The sequence below is a fragment of the Rhodamnia argentea genome, chromosome 3 (genome assembly GCF_020921035.1).
Source record: "Rhodamnia argentea isolate NSW1041297 chromosome 3, ASM2092103v1, whole genome shotgun sequence".
NCBI lineage: Eukaryota > Viridiplantae > Streptophyta > Magnoliopsida > Myrtales > Myrtaceae > Rhodamnia > Rhodamnia argentea.
Window position 1 is genome coordinate 21,706,653 of NC_063152.1, and position 17,399 is coordinate 21,724,051.

Below are 17,399 nucleotides of genomic sequence, written 5' to 3' on the forward strand. Positions count from 1 at the left end.
ATTTATTTCAAGGAAAATATCTCTTCACGGCATCCGAGTTCACTGGACTTGCCAATTCTTCTCCATCCATGTTTACAAGTATAAGAGCTCCCCCCGGATAAGACCTTCCGAATCACATAGGGGCCTTCATAATTTGGCATGAATTTGCCTCCTGGGTGTTGTGCATTTGGGAGCATTTTCTTCACAACTAGCATCCCCGCTTCAAAACTTCTAGATTTAACCTTCTTGTTAAAAGCTCGGCCACTTTCTTCGATAACTTTGACCATGACAGATAGCCCTTAATCGCTTTTCGTCAATCAAATTCAATTGTTCGTGTCTCCGTCGACTCCATTCATCTTCCGTGAGCCCTACTTGAGACAGAATCCTTAAAGTGGGGATTTCCACCTCTCTTGGTAGGATCGCTTCCATACCGTATACCAAAGAGTAAGGAGTTGCCCCGGTTGAAGTACGAATTGAAGTTCGGTAGGCCATGAGAGCATATGGCAATCTTTCGTGCCAATCTCGATATTTCTCAGCAGTTTTGGCCAATATCTTCTTGATGTTCTTGTTTGCCGCTTCCACAGCTCCATTCATTTGCGGGCGGTAAGGTGAAGAATTAAGGTGTCGTACCTTAAATTGTTCCAATAGTTGATCGACAACCTTGTTGTTCAAATTTGAGCCATTGTTCGTAATGATGGCTCTTGGCACTCCATATCTTGAGATGATATCTCGCTTGATAAACTTAGCCACACTATTCGCAGTGACATTGGCATATGAGCTGGCTTCAATCCATTTAGTGAAGTAGTCAATAGCCACCAAAATAAAGCGATGTCCGTTTGAGGCCTTTGGGTTGATAGGGCCAATCATATCAATTCCCCACATGCGGAATGGCCATGGCTCTGACATTTGATGTAGCTCGGTTGGCGGCGCATTTATCCTGTCGCCGTATACCCGGCATTGATGACAGGATCTAACATGCTGGTTGCAATCCGACTCGATAGTCAACCAATAATACCCGAGTCTCATAATCTTTTTGGCGAGGAGGTGGCCATTCATATGCGGTCCGCATTCCCCTTCATGAATCTCTTTCATAATGAGATTTGCTTCTTTGGAATTCATGCACCTCAGCGGGACCGAGTCAAAGGATCTCTTGTATAGGATCCGTCCGCTGAGGAAAAATTTAGATGCCATCTTGCTTATGTACTTTTTATCTTCCGGTTGACTGTCCTGCGGGAATTCGCCCTTGAGTAAGTAATTCTTGATGTCATGATACCACGGTTCTTCGTCGGGTTCCTCTTCAATGACCATGCAGTATGCAGGTTGCTCTAAAATATCAATCCTTAATGGCTCTATCTCAAGACCATTTTGCACTTGTAACATTGCTGATAATGTAGCCAAAGCATCAGCAAAATGGTTCTCGAGTTCTCGCGAGATATTCGAAAGTAATCTCCTCAAAGTGTTGGATCAGCTCTTCGAGGTATTTATGATAAGGAATAAGCTTGGGATCCTTTGTCTTCCACTCCCCTTGAGTTTGTAAAATGATTAGCATGGAATCTCCATATACCAAGTAGCTTCTTCACCTTTAATGAGATGGCCAATTGTAATCCTAGTATGCAGGCTTCATATTCGAAATGTTGTTGGTACAGGGAATACCAACTTGGCTGAAACTGGATAATGTTGATCTTCGGGGGATATCAAAACGCCCGATGCGATCCGATCCAGTGAGGTTCACTGCGCCGTCGAAGTACATTGTCCATTTGTCTTCAGATATATTCAGGATTTGACCTCCCTTGTTTTGCTCGAAACGTCCTTAGGAGGGTTCTCGACTAGCATATCAGCAATCGCTCTTCCCTTGACAGATTTTTGGGGAGAGGTTTTGATATCGAACTCGAAAGCAGTATTTGCCATTTAGCCATCTTTCCCAGCAATGTTGGCTTCTCCAAAAGGTATTTGATGGGGTCATTTTCGGTGACCAATTCTATATGATAATGCAGCGTATATCGCCTCAATCGTGGAGGACCCGGACCAATGCTACACAAGTCCTTTCCACTGCTGGATACTTGACTTGAGATGTTGTAAACTTTTTGCTCAAATAATATATGGCCCGCTCTTTACGATCCTTGGGATTAGTTTGGGCAAGTAAAGCTCCCAGGGATTCATCATTAACTGTCGGATATAGAGTTAGAGGAATGTTAGGGATAGGAGGTACCAATACTGGAGGTTGTACCGGATATTCCTTGATCTTCTCAAATGCTTGTTGGCATTCCGCATCCCATTTCACCTTTGCACCTTTCTTTAGCAACTTGAAGAAGGGTTTCGCCGTTTCTGATAGTTGGGATATGAATCTGGATATATAATTCAATCTTCCCAGTAACCCCCTTACTTCTTTAACGGTAACAGGAGTTCCTATTTCCCATATGGCTTTAATCTTGGAAGGGTCAATTTCAATACCACGGCTGCTCACCACAAACCCTAGCAGCTTTCCGGATCTTGCGCCAAATACGCATTTCGCAGGATTCAACTTGAGCTTATACTTTCTCAATCGATCAAATAACTTCTTCAGCACTTTAACATGGTCTTCTCCAGGCTTGGACTTGGCAATCATATCATCCACATAGACCTCGATCTCCTTATGTATCATATCATGAAAAAGGGTCACCATAGCCCTCTGATATGTTGCACCTGCATTTTTCAACCCAAATGGCATCACCTTGTAACAAAAAGTTCCCCATTGTGTAGTGAATGAGGTCTTGATCTTATCTTTTTCCTTCAGCATGATCTCGATTATATCCCGAGAATCCATCCATAAAGGAGAACAATTCAAAACCCGCAAGATGCGTCGACGAGCACATCAATGTGCGGTAGGGGAAAATCATCCTTGGGACTAGCTTTGTTCAAGTCCCGATAATCCACGCATATTCTAATTCTCCCATCCTTCTTCTTAACTCGGTACGATATTGGCGACCCAATCAGCATATGGGACAGCCTCGATAAATCCAACTTTAAGGAGCTTCATCACCTCTTCCTTGATTTTATCCGCCGATTCGGGATTCATTCTTCCGGGTGATTGATTTACTGGTGTGCAAGAAGGATCTGTGGGCAAAGCATGCTCCACAATCTCACGATCTAGACCCGGCATGTCAAGATACGACCGGGCGAAGATATCTTGATATTCCTTGAGTAACACCGTCATTCTTAAAATATCTCGTGCTGCAGACAGGTGTCCTCCTATTTTCACTTCCTTGACGCAATGTAATCTCCCAAATTAATAGTGATAGGTTCTTCAGAAATAGGAGGCTTAGATTCTTCGAAACAATCCCATTCTTTCTTGATATCGCTCACATCAACCTCGTCTATATCAACTTCGCATGCATAGTCATCGAGCTGATATGAGTCACCTATTAACCTGTTATGTATGGGTGGGATGACATGCCCGAAATGCACCATGAAAGGTTAGTATTCAAAGATGATAAAATTGAAGGATGCATGATTCCTATCATGAAAACATTTTTCAAATTTCAATTTTCTTAGATAAGGAAAGGAGAACTAGTCCACGATCTTCCGGACATCCTGGTTCTCAAAAGTCGTTTAAAATCCTAGATCATATGGCGGATCGGGCCTCAAGTTTCATGGTAGAATCAATTGTCATCATCGGACCAATCCGTTGCTCCACATGTCTCGTAATCAAATTTGAAATGTTTTTCATTAATAAATGCAACTAAGAACAATACAAGATCGCACTTCCTGGATCACAAAGCATGTGACCCAAAGGGTGTTAAAACATCAAAAAGCTTTAAAGCAAATGCAGTAATCAAAATGCATTAAAAGATAAAGTTCGAAAGAGCCTTTTACTCGGGGTGGGGAAATCATCATCCACCCACTCAATTATCACGTTCACCCGATTATCCAGGAACGGGTTGAATAAGTCCGGCTCGCATCCTCGGAGATGTCTTCATCTTCCAGCCATTTGCCTCCCTTAGAGAATACCTCGAATAAAGGGTTTAGGAGCATTTTTCCTCTAGCTTTCCATACATCGAGTACCTATGAAACGGCCACCTTGGCGTCCACGGCGTCCACGGTCTCCATAACGATTGTTTCGACCTCGGCCTCGACCTATGTTATTTTCCGCTACTCCATTATAACCCGGACCAACCTTGTGGCCATTTGAGCCCAAATTCAAAGGGTTACGAATTCCCCGACCATATTTCCCTAATCCAAGACCCGGAATAAATCCATTCGAGAGTAGCACTTTTCCCGCCATAGTTGCGGGTCTCGAAAGCTCTGGTATAGCCACCTTTGCATTTGGTGACACATGCATGACGAGATACAATGTCAAAGGTGTGATAACTCAGCTCCTCCTCTTTTGAGGGTTCAATGTAAGGGACCATCCCTTTTAAAGTCGCTCGATGTCCCGTCTCGCCATGGACGGTGATCAACTGACCCTTGACCACAAATTTTAACTTTTGATGCAGAGAGGAAGGTACCGCTCCGGACACATGAATCCACGGTCTTCCCGGGAGCAGGGTGAAGGCGCTTGGAATATCCAACACTTGGAACGGTATAGAGAAAGTTACCGGTCCAATGTCAATGTCCAGCTCAATCTCTCCTACAACATTCTTGGAGACTCCATCAAATGATCGGATGGTGGCCTTGGATGTCTTCACAAAATCTTCATTGATCCCCAAGCTTCTCAAAATGCTTAGTGGACACAAAGTTGAAAGCGGAACCATTATCAATTAAGACGTGAGGCACCTCTTTTCCGTGACACCTCACAGCTATGTAAAGGGCTTTGTTGTGGACCCGCCCTTCTTTCGGGAAGTCTTCGTCCGAGAAGGATATCTGGTCCTTTAGAAGGATAGCACCCACAAAGTCTCCCAATTGCACTTCGTTAATTGTCTCTGGAACATGCACCTCATCTAGCACCTTCAAAAGGGCGTCTTTGTGCTTTTCAGAATTTTTGAAGAGATCCAGTAAGGAAATATGTGCGGGCATCTTCCGCAGCTTGGTCAACGACATCATATTCACCGGTCCTCACGATCGATTGCAACTTCTCAACCTCTTCCGCAGTTGGGATTCTCTTTTCGGAATCCACTTCTCTCGGGGGATAACATCTTCCGGATCTCATTATGGCGTCAATTTCGCCCGTTCCATAATCCCAATGAACCGCCCTCGAGTTGTACTCTTCCACGAGCGGTAATTTAATCCTCACCGGTATGATCTTTTCTCGGTAGTGATTCGGATGTTGATGGTTTTTCCGAACTAGAAGCTTCTAACTCCCAGCTATCAACTTTGTTCAAATCAATCACAAAACGAATTGGGGCATCTACCATCCCAATCATTCCATCCTCATGAACGTCATCGGGGTTATGTTCTGGACCTGGCCTTACCAGGTGTGGCATTTTCTTCATCGAAATCCCTCTCGCCTTTCTCTTCGACTCTCGGGATGATCCCTTCAATCCTCATGCCAATCTCCACCAGATGTTGGAACGATGAGTACGTGTATGCATACATGCGATCAAAGTATTCCGCCGGAAGTGACTTTAGTACAAACTCCAGCATTTCTCTCTCCGACAACGGCGGTTGCACCATCACAGGCGTGTTTCTTCCACCTTCTTGCAAAGAGCTCAAAACTCTCATCTTCACCTTTCCGGATGTTCAACAAATTAGCCTTAGTGAAATAACCCCTAATCCCAGCTTCAAAGTGACGTAAGAAGTGCTCCGATAAATCCTCCCGGCTCGGGACCCGAGTCTAGGTCAATTAACTGAAACCATGCTAGTGCGGGGCCCGTTAAACTTTGTCCAAAGTTCCGGATCGGTGTTTCGTCATCTTCTTGGTGGCCAACCATTTGGCGAAGATAGTATGAGACATGCGCCGAGGACACCCGGCGCCATTATACTTCGTGCGGAAGACCACTCTCGGGTTCACACCTTGAGGCGGGACGTTTCTTGCTTGAGTAAGTGGCGTAATCAGCTCCTTCAACTCATCCATTTTCCTCGACACGTCATCTCCTTGCTCTTGAAGTAGAGCGATCTTTCGATTCTCGTGTCTCCATGGTCCGCCGTATCTCCAGAATCTGCATGCTTTCTTCTATCGCCATAGTATTCCTTTTGGTCGTCGATTGCGATAAATCTGCTACCATAGTTGTTAAATGACGCATGTGCGTCTCCGATTAGAAAGTCGCATATCGACCTCTCGATTCTCCCTGTTCATTCCGAGGAGCCGCTTGGTCCTTAACTTCATCGATCGTTCCCACAAATTCATCGCTTGCGGGGTCATCCATTCCACCCCACCCATCGGGGACTACATCTCCAGAGTCAACAAAGAAACTCGGGGCGCCGAATATAGCACTTTAAAGTTGTACCCACCACTATCTTCCCCCAGGTTATCAACTATTTCGCCCCTCTCTAGGGCTTTTTCGCAAAAATCTTCTATCGCCTCGGCGGGCCTTATCCAGACGGACTTCATATTCGTCTATCTCTTCAATTTCTTGACCATCTTTGATGCTCATCAAATATCCCGAGGGTATTTTTAAAACAGCTCCCCTCGTAGGTTTCATCGTGAACTCCTCGGACAAAGCATGTTCACCGCCACGTAGGTCCCCTTGAAAGCGACATTTTCCATTCTTCCTATGACGCCCAAGCTAATCAATTTTTCCAAGCAAGCCTCTTTTTGCTCCCGGGAAATACTCTCTCCTTCCGGGTATTGCGAGGCCAATGTCAAGATATCCCGCATTTTATCCATATTCACTATGAACTCCCGAACCTCCTCCTCTTCATCTCCAAAGATCGCGTTCACCTCACGATGCTCGGGTAGTGGGTTCTGCTGTACATTCGGTTCGGCTTTATCAAACTCCGGAACTTTTCCGTCGATCAATGCTTGCACCTTGAACTTCGGAGCGAGACAGGTTGTCCGCGTTATGCCCCCTTTCTCCCATATGGTATACGCACGTCCGGGTCTCATCATACCCAGGAAATCTTGGCGGGTGAGCTCGAGGTGGCTCTTTTGCAACTAAGCGATTTTCCAATAGCATGGGTAACAATTTGGATAAGGGTCGGGGTAGTGGGGTAAAAACAACTGGGTTTTTCTTTCTCGAATTCCGGTGGTTTGGAAGCGGTCCAGGAGGACGTTCCTTGGGTAGGAATTGAAGGCGAAAAATTTCGGGCTTTGGCGGATTAGGGACAAAAGCTACTTCTCCAGTTTGCTCCCTAATATCCCTTCTCAAAGGGTATTGGCGTTTGAAAGGCGCCTCGGTATCTTCTTTTCTCTTAATGCCCACTCGTGGCGTTACGCCACCTTGATTAGGTGCGCAAATGTCCGACACCCAGAGGTGTTCGGTTTGTCGAAAAATTCAAATGGAAGGGCCTTGAGAAACAGATCTATTAGTTCTTCTTCCGGGACGGGCGGCTTTACCCGCACAGCCAGGTGCTCTCCATCTCTCGGGCGTAGGCGCGAACGGTCTCGCTCTTTCCTTTTACGGTCCTTAAAAGGTCCTCTCTAGTTAGGGCGGTCGAGTGTTAAACTTGTATTGCCGAAGGAACTCGTCGCCGCGGTTTATCCCAATCGGCGAGCCTCTCGGCTCCAATTCAATGAACCACGCCAGGGCTGCCCCGAGATAGGCTTTCCTGGAAGGTGTTAACCAAGAGTGGAATGTTGTCGGAGAACTGCGACATTCGGCGCAAGTAATACTTCAAGTGCGCCTTGGGACACCCGGTCCCGTTATATCTCCTCACAAAGTCTGGTTCCTTGTAATCAGCAGGAACCTCTATCTTTTCAAACGGTGCAACCTTATCGAATCTCGAGAGTTCATAACCCCGACTCGCCAAACACTCTTCGATCTTAGCGAGCCTCTTAATTTCCTCTTCCATTTTGAGGACTTGCTTCTCCTTTTTCTCCAGTTCAATCACAATGGGAGGATCCTTAGGCGGTCTCTCCGGATTCGAGTGGGATTAGCGGCGGGCGCCGGATTAGCGTTCGCCCCATCGGATGGCCCCGCAGAGTTTGAGAGTTAGGGTCAACGGGGTATCTCCCCGGCTTGCAATCATCATTGCCTTCATCTCCGCCACCATTGTGGCGATCACATTCATTTGATTTTCCGGATTACCCACACGAGGTGCGAGCTCTTCTTGTTCCATCCTTAACTTGCGCGTTTTGCTACGAGTCCTCGTATTTATCGCTCACCTGTTTTCGGGATATCAAATCAGTATGGGAAATATTAAAGGATTGGAGACATTGATCCGTGGTAATTGACTTTTCTATATGTATGCATGAAATGCTCATAAAAGAAATAGTATGTATTTATTACAAACCAAATTGTTCAAAAGTATCTAAAAGATAACAAATACGTAAAATCTAAATGGAGGAATGGATCTATCCAAGTCGGGGACGTTTCCACTCTTCTTGCTCTTCTGGTCCATCGGAATCCCACAAGTATGGGTCTTCTCCCTCTTCGATATCCACTTGCTCTGGATCTTCGGGAATGTACGGTTCTACTCCCGGTACATATGGTACTATGTACTCTGGCTCATATGACTCTACTTCTTCAATCCGAGGAGATACGCACTCGGGTACATATGGCTCTACCATTGATTGGCGATACTCCTTAAACTTCTTGATATACTCCTTGGAAGCTCCGTGAATGTTCATCTCATTATCCAAATAATCCGGCCATTCAACTTGTTGCGGTGGGGAATTCTTCAAAGCGTGAAGAATAAGCTTGATCCGGGCCCGATACAACTCCTTTGTTTCCTTAGTGAGCTTTCCTCGTGTCATATCAAATGAGAAAATCCCGGGACAAACATCCGGTGGTATCTCTTGTAGAACTCCAAATTGCCTCACCACTCGAATGGGGTAATACGCCACAGCGCCGGTACATCCCAATAAGGGAATAGGGTTATCTTCAATACCCGAAATGCGAGCTTCTACGATCTTGGGCCAAGTCAAACGCCATCTAATATGCTCGGGTTTCAAATTGTCCAATAGCTCAACCCACTTTTTGAATGAGTATTTGGGTACAAGGGATTGACACTTAAGGAAGGATCTAAGGGGGTGAACGTGCTCATTGATCTCATAACACCCCACCCGGAGTTGGAAAGTCTTTATATGAGAGGTGAACCACAAGTGGAGTAATCCGCTAGACGCTTGGAAAACGGCCTTTTTGAAGACTTGGAACGATTCGGGGAGAGAAAAGTCTCGGCTAAGATCATGTACGAATAATCCCAGCGACAACACGCTTGTCCGGCTATATGGGTTATGGAGGGGTCAAAAGTAGTTCTAGAAGTCGGGAATAGAACGAATGCAAAGAAAGCCAAGATAAACACCTTTCCCGATTTATGACCGGTTTCGGTGGGTAGAGAGGAATAGTTATCGAAAAGGAACGAGAATGTGAATTTGTTGGAATTGAACTTGTAAACTTTTTCAATTTCAGAAGTTTTAAGGCGAAGGAAACTCGATAACGAACGAGTGGAGTCCATGTCCAAAGGGGGTTGAGCTATACGTTCTTCAAATTTGGCCCCGATAATAGCGGTATACTCCTCAAGCGTAGGGGTCAATTCCAATCCTCGAAAGTTGAATGTCATTGTTCGCGCGTCCCATGCCTTGGCTAGTGCTTGAATGAGCGCCGGTTGGTATTCCACTTTGATCAAATCTACAAGTCGTCCCAAACGTCCTTCCACATAGGCTTTGTTGACGATGTCGAGGCGATCCCACCATATAGCGAGTTCCTTGCGCGGTATTGGGATGACTTTGATGTCTCCATTCCCCATGATCTAAGAATGCAAAAATGATGATCCTAAAGTCAATTACCACGTTTAATATGCATATGCATGTAATGTGATGCAAATGTGCTAACCAAATTCCATGTCATCTTTTGGTAACATGAGGGTCAACTACTCCCACTTGACCCAAATAAGCCAAATAGGGTAATTATGGACCAAATCTCACCCAAAGATGGCATGTAATTTGATTAGGATCGTTTAAGCGTAATCGGGGTAAAAAAGTCGTTCACAAATTGACAACTCATGAAATTTACAAGTCTACTACAATAAAGTCAAAAAAGATAGAAACATGCACAGTATCTAGAGATGTTCGGACAATAAATGTCGATGAAAGTACATAATAGACTCAAAATATAATGAAACCTAGAAAATGCCCCAAAGTCGTACTAATCTAGACAGTGGGAATGGTATCCTCATCCGATGAAATCTCTACTATCTCGGGAAACTTGATATCTTCTTCATCATCGGAGGATATGGTGATGATTTCCTTCTTCTTAATCGGGGAATGTTTTGGGGCCGTCTTGGTAGCATGAGGCTTCCTCGCCAACTTCATGTACAACTCCCAAATTCTCTCCTTTTCGCGCTCGAGCTCCAAATATCGTCCACATCGGGTATAATCGCAACTCTCGCTACGGATGCGGTTCCGTCCGTTGAGCTCTCGTCCGTGAACAAATCCGAAAACTTGGAATGTAGCGGGTACTCGGTCCTCGCGTCGAATGGTCCTCCGCTCCCATGTGAATACATCGGGTACATCAACACGACTTTGGGGCGCCATCTATCCTAAAAAGGAAAATTTGACTTTCAACCCCGATCACTTAAACGATCTTACAAATTGTGATGATATGTAGTGGAAATGTATGATATGCAAAATTTAAATTTACAAGTTCAAAATAAAAAGGGTAGAAAGCCTTACCAACCGATGTTACTCTTTTTTTGGTTTTTGGTTTTAGGTATACCAACCATCCATTTCACATGCGCATGAGACAGGTGAGGTTTAACTCTAAAGAAATCAAAAAGGCTCGGGTATGGACCTAAAAAGGCTCCCGCTATACAAATCGATGGGCCGCCCACAAGCGCAATCAAACAACAAGTGGGTAGGACCATCAATCTTACATAGCGAGCGGGATCAAATATGGTCAACCCAAGTGCAATCAAACACAAGAGCTTCGCATACCGATCCCTATCTATGGCGACCTAAAAGGTGATTTCGCGGCTCGGGTTTAGGCGCTTGTGTGTGCAGTGTCGTGATCCTCAAAATATGCGAGACATGCACAACAATTTATATTCAAAACACCGCTTCAAAATTTGCATAAATAAACAAACAATCCAAAACTCCATATCTGCATCAAAAATGGTTAGCATAGACGCCACCCCTTATAACTCCTATCTGCATCAACATTTAACACTTTTTTGTTAGTGGACGTACCTCATCTTCAAGAGCATCTGCAGAAAACGAGGTTAGAAAACAATTAGCATTTTTTATCGGCTTAAATCCTCTTAAAGTATTCCCCGGTGGAGTCGCCGGTCTGTCGCGACCCTCCGGAAATTTCCTTCCGGGGTGGAATAGGGCTAACGAGCCGATCCCTCCTTTTATAGACATATATATGGGGGATCGCGAGTCTCTCCCAAGACCCATTACTCGAATCGCGATGTCGGGTAAAATTTTTCAAATATCGAAATTGACCTTGTGTGGTCGGGTGGCATGTGCGAGATGTACATGCAATTTGGAGTCGCCACCGATCGATTTATTGGAAGGTACGACCGGAAAACCTTACCGAGCGGTCGGGAGAAACCGTTCGGTTCCGCGAAAACCGTAGATTTTGGGTCCGGGGATTTGGTTACGCCAAGTTTCATATTTGACGCCCTTTCGGTTACCGATGTTGATTGTTTTTATAACCTAAGATTTCATGCAGATGCGATATCGGATGAGGTAGGTCCTAAAAATCTAAGTATTCATACAGATGGGATTTTTCTATCCTAATCAATCACAATCAGCAAAAAATAATGCGCAATCAAAATCATTACAATCGATCAAATCAATCAATCAAAGTTCAATATGTCTAAAATGGCCCTATCGGCCCACACAAAAATCAATTTTGGGTATCGGGGTGATTTGGTAAAAATTTGGGGCGGATGGCCCGGAAGGGTAGAATGGTCATTTTTGGGGTTTGGGACCCGAAAATCACAAAATTTCGATTTGGCCAGTTGAATGTGGCCATTTCTCATTTTTTGTGATTTTCTTGAATTTTTCTAATTTTTTCTATTTTTTTGGAATTTTCATTTATTTTTCAAAAATATCGGAAATTTTCCGGATCGAAATTAATCGACCCTCGAAGTCTAAAAAATTTTCGATCCAGACTTTATGAGTCCCGAATCGATCTAGAAATTTTTAGAAATTTTTATGAAAATCGGGGAATTTTTATGAATTTTCTAAGTATTTTTACAATTTTTTTTGGATTTTTGGAAATTTCTTTTTATTTTTTTATTATTTTTTATTAACAAACCGGACCGGGTCAAACCGGTCAACGGCCGGTCAACCCGGTCCGACCGCCCACGAACCCCTCTACGCCTAAAACGGCGCCGTATGCTATTTATTCTATTTATTTTTCGATTTTCTAAAATTAAATTCCTAATATTCGAATAAAAGAAAATGGATGGACTACTGAGATCAATCTGCGAATTAATCTCAGCCGTCCGAACACCAGCAAACAAAACGACGTCGCCTCGGTCACTCTCAAAACGACGCCGCATAGTCCTAAAGGAGCGAACGGCTACGATGCAATCTAGAACTCAATGCGGGCCGTCTACTCTATCTTAAAGCAAAAACGACGACGTTCCACTTAGTATACCGAGCGGCTGCGATTAACCCTAGCCTAATCTGAACCGTTCATCCCTCTTAAACTATAAAACGACACCGCTTTCGGTCTACTAATACAAACGACGCCGCTTCACTATTGACACGGACGGCCACGATCGGGACTCAAATTAGATATGGGCCGTCGATCCCTCCTACACACTAAACGACGACACTTCACTCGGGGAATACGGCACCGTTTTGCATTTTCTATTTTCTAATCTAATAAACGAATTATTTAAAATCTAATCGGACGGTCGAGAATTGAACTAAACTAATTATCTCGACCGTCGATCTATCCTAGTCAACCGGCTCGCTCAACGGACGAGCCGACTCAGCACCGAGCCGGACCAACCACGGCTCGCCACTTCAGCATGTTGACCCGCTGACCAGACACGTCGGCTTCGTCTTCTTCCTCCCGCCAACGACGCAATGGACGGCCGGAAGCTTCCGGCGACGATCCAACGGTGAATCCTTGACCAAATCTCATGAAACCAAATCCTATCGACTCGTCTCAACCTCTAGTTTAACATATCTAAGAATCACAGCATTTCATCCATAGAATCGCGAATATCGGACGAAACACGGTCGCGACATTGCAGAACTCAATCATACGATTTAGAGCATAACTATTAAATTCATTCACAGGATCGGTTCGAATGAGGTTTAGAAACCTTACCCGCAGGTCCGATTGACCTGGTTTGGTCTAGGATCTCCTAGACAGGCTTCGTCGTTGATCGGCCGTGGAGGTTGGATTTCGACGACTCGATTGGTAGGTTTTATGCAAAATCGAAGTAGAATGAATATGCAGAGGTGATCAGCAACGTTCAAGAGCCAAAACGTACACAGCAATTGCGATGATCGTGTTCAAAACAAGAAGATACCATGAACGTGCCGAGCTGAGTTTGAGAGATCGACTTACCGATTTAGAAGTTTTCTGGACAATTGATCGAGTGCGATCGCTTCTCCGAAGTAGCAGGAAACTTCCGGAAGTGAATCGGCACTTTGATGTGGTCTGAAATGGCCGGCCGAGCAGCTTGCAGTCCGAGCTTGAAGCTCCGGCGATGGCGTCGTGCGAGAGCTCGTCTCTCTCTCTAGCTCACTCTCTCTCTATTCTGTTGAGTCTGGTGAGCCTAATGAACCTCTCCTTTTGCGTCGAGAACCTTCTTGGCTTTTATACCAAGTTTTCAAAAACGCGCGCGCACGGGCAAGTATTCACCGAGCTATCACGTGCCAATCACGCGGGTTTAGGCTCGCCGGACGGTGACGGAATCGTTAGGATTCCGTCCAACGTCCGTTAAGCCTCCGTCGATCACCAAATGAGCGTTAATTTGACACGGGATTGCAAATGTTGACTTTTTCGAACACCGGAGCTTTGACCGGCGATTTCGGCCGTCTCCGGCGGCCATTGGCCGGGCCACCGTGGCAATCGGCCGGGCTTGACCCGCACATCAAAACCCCTACATCAATTGTATCAATTATAATCGAATTGGCCCCCAATTTGGTCATTGAAGTTCGGCCTTTAAATCTGCAATTCGCGCGGGCGAGAGGTTGAAGAAGGCATTGCTGGGACCGGTTCGACCGGTCCGACCAGTGATCGACCGGTCCGAACCGGTTCGGACAAAGTGGAATTTTCACAATTTTCAAAATTAAACGAAATTGAGTGGGAATTTTTGCAATTAAACCACAAAATTGGACTTAGGGGCCTAGATATTATCTGGAAATGCAATTTTGCCCAAAATTTCCCATCTATTTATATGAAATCCCCAAATTTTTCTAAATCGGCAAATTGGGGAAAAACTCAATTGGACGTCTAATTGATAAAATTGGACTATGAGACCTATGCCAATAGATTCAGAATGTGTTAAAACCCTAGGGGTGATCCAATTGTGTATAGAAAATTGCTCAATTGAAAGTAATTTCAAAAATTGCAAAGTTGAGGGACTTAATTGCAAATAATTTGGGGATTTGGCCTAATTCGTGCAATTGGCGCAATTGAGGGTGAAATTGATGAAATTGAAGTTCAAAGGGACCACAACTGAATGTCTAGACTCCAAATGTGCAAAAATTGCAAATAAAAAGACTCAATTGGTATTTTTGTGCAAATTCAACCTTAGGCATTGTGAAGAAACACCTAAAATTGAACTCAATTTTTGATTTTTCTTGAGGTCAATATTAAAAGGGAATTAAAAGAAAAAAATATTGGATATTTTTGTGTATTTTTGTGACCTCGAAAAGTATTTTTTATGAATTTTCAAAGATTTTTCCTATTTTTCGAAAATATTAAAAAAAATGCGAAAAACATGAAAAATTATTTTTTGTTCCAAATTGGTTCCTTATGCTTGGCCAAGGCTTCCAATGTTGATTTTATAATTTTTTAATTTTTTGTGAATTTTTAATGAATTTTGGAAAATAAAACTAAAGAAATCTGATTAAAAATTCAGGTGTCAACACCCCTCTTTGAAAGTAATCTCGGTTAGAGGTTGCTTTCAAAGACAATGTGACACCTGGATTCTTAATCGACTCTGCTGGGGAAAAACTTAAAGAAATAAGTCTTGACATTCGATTGCTTTACCTTTCTTTGTTAATGCTCGACTCCGTGGGGAATTATTTCAATCCAGGCTCATTTTATATGAAAGAGAGATAAGAAGAGAGAGATACTTACCCGTAGCTCACCCGTCCGTAGTCCGATATTCGTTGATTTGAGGTTGAGAAATTGAGTGTACGGAATTACCTTTGGACGGTTTGGCGCGATTTTGCAATGGTCGGCGTCCGTCCGGTGTCAAGCGGTGGTTTGAAAACTTAGAAGGGAGGTTCACCCTTGTAACAAAGGGGTTTCACCTATTCAAAATAGGTTTGACTATCCACCGGGGGTTCATCATTTGAAAGGGGCAGATCGGCTTTCATCTAGGAAGCTACTCACCGCCTGGAAGGGAGATTCACCCTTGTAGCAAAGGGGTTTCACCTATTTAAAAGAGATTGTCTATCCTCTATGCGGGGACTCACCATCTAAAACGCAGATCGGCTTTCATCTAGGAAGCTACTCGCCGTCTGGAAGGGAGGTTCACCTTTGCAACAAAGGGGTTTCACCTATTTAAAAGAGATTGGCTATCCTCCATGCGGGGACTCACCATCTAAAACGCAGATCGGCTTTCATCTAGGAAGCTACTCACCGTCCGGAAGGGTGCCATCCGAGGACCTAGGTTTACTAGTGTACCTACTGAAGCTCAAACCCTATTTCAAATTTTCTAAAAAGCAGATCGGCTTTCATCTAGGAAGCTACTCACCGTCCGAGAGGGTGTCATTTGAGGACCTAGGTTGACTAGTGTACCTACGTAAGCTCAAACCCTATTTCAAATTTTCTAAAAAGCAGATCGGCTTTCATCTAGGAAGCTACTCACCGTCCGAGAGGGTGCCATCTGAGGACCTAGGTTGACTAGTGTACCTACAGAAGCTCAAACTCTATTTCAAATTTTCTAAAAAGCAGATCGGCTTTCATCGAGGAAGCTACTCACCGTCCGAGAGGGTGCCATCCGAGGACCTAGGTTGACTAGTGTACCTACTGAAGCTCAAACCCTATTTCAAATTTTCTAAAAAGCAGATCGGCTTTCATCTAGGAAGCTACTCACCGTCCGAGAGGGTGCCATCCGAGGACCTAGGTTGACTAGTGTACCTACAGAAGCTCAAACCCTATTTCAAATTTTCTAAAAAGCAGATCGGCTTTCATCTAGGAAGCTACTCACCGTCCGAGAGGGTGCCATCCGAGGACCTAAGTTGACTAGTGTACCTATAGAAGCGCAAACCCTATTTCAAATTTTCTAAAAAGCAGATCGGCTTTCATCTAGGAAGCTACTCACCGTCTGGGAGGGTGCCATCCGAGGACCTAGGTTAACTAGTGTACCTACAGAAGCTCAAACCCTATTTCAAATTTTCTAAAAAGCAGATCGGCTTTCATCTAGGAAGCTACTCACCGTCGAGAGGGTGCCATTCCGAGGACCTAGGTTGACTAGTGTACCTACGAAGCTCAAACCCTATTTCAAATTTTCTAAAAAGCAGATCGGCTTTCATCGAGGAAGCTACTCACCGTCCGAGAGGGTGCCATCCGAGGACCTAGGTTGACTAGTGTACCTACAGAAGCTCAAACCCTATTTCAAATTTTCTAAAAAGCAGATCGGCTTTCATCTAGGAAGCTACTCACCGTCCGAGAGGGTGCCATCTGAGGACCTAGGTTGACTAGTGTACCTACTGAAGCTCGAACCCTATTTCATAATGAGATTTGCTTCTTTCGAGTTTACGCACCTCAATAGGACTGAGTTAAAAGACCTCTTGTATAGGATATGTCCGCTGAGGAAGAATTTAGATGCCATCTTACTGATATACTTTTTATCTTCCGGTTGATTGTCCCGTGGGAATTCGCCCTTCAGCAAATAATTCTTGATGTCATGATACCACGATTCTTCATCGGGTTCTTCTTCAATAACCATGCGGTATGCGGGTCGCTCCAGGATGTCAATCCTTAATGGCTCTATTTCAAGGCCATCTTGCACTTGTAACATGGCTGATAGTGTGGCCAAAGCATCAGCAAAATGATTCTGAGTTCTTGGCGGATATTCGAAAGTGATCTCTTCAAAATGTTGGATCAACTCTTCAAGAAACTTATGATAAGGGATGAGCTTGGGATCCTTTGTCTTCCACTCTCCTTGAGTTTGCAAAATAATCAACATGGAATCTCCATATACCGGTAGCTTCTTCACTTTCAATGAAGTAGCCAATTGTAATCCTAGTATGCAGG